Source organism: Marmota marmota, unplaced genomic scaffold (genome assembly GCF_001458135.2).
Source record: "Marmota marmota marmota unplaced genomic scaffold, marMar, whole genome shotgun sequence".
NCBI lineage: Eukaryota > Metazoa > Chordata > Mammalia > Rodentia > Sciuridae > Marmota > Marmota marmota.
The window spans coordinates 5,840,611-5,844,058 of record NW_026000026.1 but is presented as its reverse complement, the minus strand read 5'-3'; the positions used below and the strand labels follow the sequence as shown (position 1 = coordinate 5,844,058).

At 53.9% G+C, this 3,448-nt stretch overlaps 1 long non-coding RNA gene across 5 annotated transcripts; it reads right to left on the bottom strand.

The window, feature by feature from the left end:
• Positions 1–540: 540 nt before the first annotated feature.
• LOC125618951 lies at positions 541–3,248 on the bottom strand. Of its 5 annotated transcripts, XR_007350345.1 has the most exons (4): positions 1,886–2,402; positions 1,357–1,508; positions 1,159–1,247; positions 541–785 (listed from the first exon to the last, which is right to left on the bottom strand). It is a non-coding gene; the product is annotated as an uncharacterized LOC125618951 (long non-coding RNA). The 5 variants fall into 5 exon arrangements; XR_007350341.1 differs by adding an exon at positions 2,786–3,248 and having other exon boundaries at positions 541–1,508; positions 1,886–2,004; XR_007350342.1 differs by adding an exon at positions 2,786–3,248 and having other exon boundaries at positions 541–1,508; positions 1,886–1,997.
• Between the last annotated feature and the right edge of the window lie 200 nt (positions 3,249–3,448).

The window sequence follows — 3,448 nt, the reverse complement described above, 5'->3', positions numbered from 1 at the left end:
TGGCCCGGGTCTTTGGACGGGCAGGGCTGGAGTCTCTTCTCACCCAACAAACCTCGGCTGCTCCCCATTGATTTCTACCGTTGTCACGCACTGAACCTGTTCTACAGTGCTTACAAATGCTTCTTCACGCTCAGGATTCTCTCACAGCCCTGGTCATCTGTGGGGCAACGGGGAGGCCCTGAGAAGTAACCCACAGCTGGAACCCAGTGCCAAGAACCAGAGTGGCCAGAAGGCCTGCACGGCAGCTGGATGTCTGTTTTGTTTCATATACTTTTAAAATACGTGGATTCCTTTTCACGGTTGTCTGCTGTTTTGGCAAGGAACGCTGATTTTCCATTAATGCTAATGACATCAAGTTACTCTTAAAAATAGGCTTTGGGGGCGCTTAACTTGAACACAACACAAGTCAGCAATTTAAGTCAACATTTTGATGAGTTTTGACAAGCATGGGCAGTCACGGGACCACCAGGACCGACGTGATCTAGAACAGTCCATCAACCCCCCTCCCCCTGGGCAGTCAGTCAGTCTCTACCCCGCCCGCCTGCCCCGACAGTGGCCACGCTTTCACTTCCGTTTTGAATTTTCTAGAACTACTTGTAAATGGGATCACGCGACGGTCTGTCTTCCTGTCTTTCCACGAGGACTCCGAGGCCCTTCCATGTGGCTTTGGTCAGTGGAGCTCTTCCTGGGTGGTGGTGCTGAGCAGCGTGGTTTTCCATCCCGTGTTTACACGCTCACTGGTTTATCGCTCATCGGTCCCCACGCGCTTGTGTTGTTGAAGGGGGCTGTTGGGGATAGCACCGTGAAGTGTGGGTGTGTGTTTTAATTCTCTGGACAGACACCGAGGCCTGGGATCACTAGGCCAGACAGTGGGGGTGAGTTTATTTGCAAAGTGGCAAAAACACCTCCAGCTACCTAGGAGTGTCCCCCGGGCTCCTAACCTTTGGGACCCCTGGATTTTGTTCTCACTTCTCTGGTTCCCAGAGGAGCACCACTGCCCCTCAACTGACGCTTGGATTCCAGCCCGGTGAGACCCTGAGTGGCCACAGCCACTCCATGTGGGACTTCTGACTTACAAAACTGAGATGATAGATGGACATTGACTTAAGCTGCTGAATGCAAGGCAGTCTGTCACACAGCCACACAAACGTAATGCACCTCTCAGGAAGCCATCCGTGAAATACACGAGGACCTTCTCTGGGAGCCAGGGAGCGCTGGGCCTGGCGTGGGGACTTTCCGGGGCTCTCCTGCAGCAATAGATCACCTGGTGCACGTGACCTTCCCCTCGCTCTGCTAGAAGGTCCCTCATGGTAGTGCCAGAGATGGGCGTACCCCGTTGGGCACTGAACAGCCCACCTTTATCCTATTTTGGTGAAGAACACTCTATGGAAGACCTTTGATGTTTCCAGATATAAATAAAGCAGACGCGGGCTCCATTTGGGCAGCAGCTCAATCTGTCTGGTCATCTGGCCCGTCCTGTCCCCGCTTTGGAAACTACTTTCTGTGTTCTGGGGCGGGGGCGGGGGGGTGTTCACCATTTTATTTCTCTTAGCTTTTATTTCTCACCCAGCCCATTCCACCAAAGGAAAAAACCCTACGAGAGTCAGGCTAAAAGATCCCTACGTTTCAAGAAAAATTATGGAGTTTGTAGTCCTTGGAGGAATGGGAGAATTTACCATAAATTTCTATGCAAGCAAAATGCACCCAGTTGGAAACTCAGGCACCCTGCTTCCCCACACACACACCCCCGAATGGCCTCTGCAGGCGTTTGAACTCCTGACTCTGGTTTCCCGTTTCTGGAAACTTCTAAGAGCTCCTTGTCACAGCTCCCTGCAGAGAGCAAGGAATCTCAGGGCCCCGCATGCCTGGGGCACGCTCCGCTCACTTGGAGGTGATGTCATCCCTGCGAGCGCCAGGCCTCTGTTTGGAGGTGTTTTCTTCCGTTCTTTGTGCGGGTTCTTTGTTTTCCTTCTAAGACTCAGGAGCCAGTCCAAGCCCTGTTTGCTTCCCCGACGAGGACAAGGACGTGTTAACACAAACAGCCGCTCTGCAACCAGAGGCGCTGCTCCCTAATTGCAGGCTGCTATTGAAACACTCCAGCGCCAGACAAAGCCCCTCATTTGGGAGGAAAATTAATTGTACACAAACAAGAACACATTTCATCCTGAATTAAATTCTTTAACATTCCCTTGGCAGAGAACTCTCTGGCTGTTTCTTTTCTGTTTGGTGTCAAAGTTTCCCCCTTCCCTAGGAGAATTTTTGGCAAGTGGATCCAGGCTTACAGGTCCCCCGAGGGTTTTGCTGGTCACCTCCCTTTATTGCTCCTTCTCTTGCCCATTGAAGCTGCCATTGCTCCAGCCCACCCTGAGCCGTGACCCTCCCACCCCAGCCTGTCCCTTCCCATGCAGGCCCTCTGAGGAGTGAAATGGTCCCCAGTCCACAACACGCTGCTTCTCCCCGACGCCCCGAGGTGCAGGAAAGATTAACCATGATGAATCGCAGCCAGCAGAAGACGCTACGCGGGGAAAGAGCCTGCGCCAGCCGCGACTCTGAGATTTATTGCCGAGTGCCACGAATAACGAAATCATCCATCTTCCACGGACGGGGAAAGGGCTCCACGGAAAATTTGAAAAGGGCAGCAAGGACAGTGCTGCCCCCCTGTTGGGAGCTGGCTGTGACCCCTGCCCAGTAACCAGCCACGCAGGCTGGGGACTGCACAGAGCAGGCGCCCCTGGCCAGCCACCTGTAGGAGCCAGGTTGTCCCTGACCCCAACCCACGACTCACCTGCAGAAGGAGAAGAGGGTCTCAGCTGTAACTGCCAACGCGATGACTGGATCCTGGTTCCTACAGTTTGTGATTCCCAGCTTCCAGGAACACAGCCCTTGTCTCAGTGATCCCAACGTGTCAATCACGGTCCCAACAAGAACCAGGCTGGCACTCCATCCGTAAGCTGAGGATTGTGTAGTATTAAGAAGCGGCTGGCCAAGGCGCGGGCCAATCTCAAAGCAGCATGAGAGACAGGAAGGATGTCCCTGGCCTTCAGCACAAGGCGGGAAACAGCAAGGTCCAGGGACAGCCAGGGCCTCCCTCTGAGGTCCCCTGCTAACTCTCCCACAGGCCAAGCATGACTAGAAGCCAGAGGGCAACAGAACCGCGGCACTCCTTGGGCTTGATGGACATGACCTCACCGCAGGACTCTCCTCGCCACCAGACGACCTTCCCTGATGGCCAGTTGGACCAGCTCCTTACCTCCTGGGTTTTCCTTAAACGTCGTAGGGATCTCGCTCCTGACCGCTCAACTTAAAATTGCAAATTCATCTCCCTTAGATGTCTGCTCCCCTCAGTCCGTGGCAGGTGTCACTATCCAACAAATTCTTCACTTGGCTTCTTGGTCTACATCCCCCTGTACACACCCCCGGCCATCAGCACGGCGCCCTCCAGCAGCAC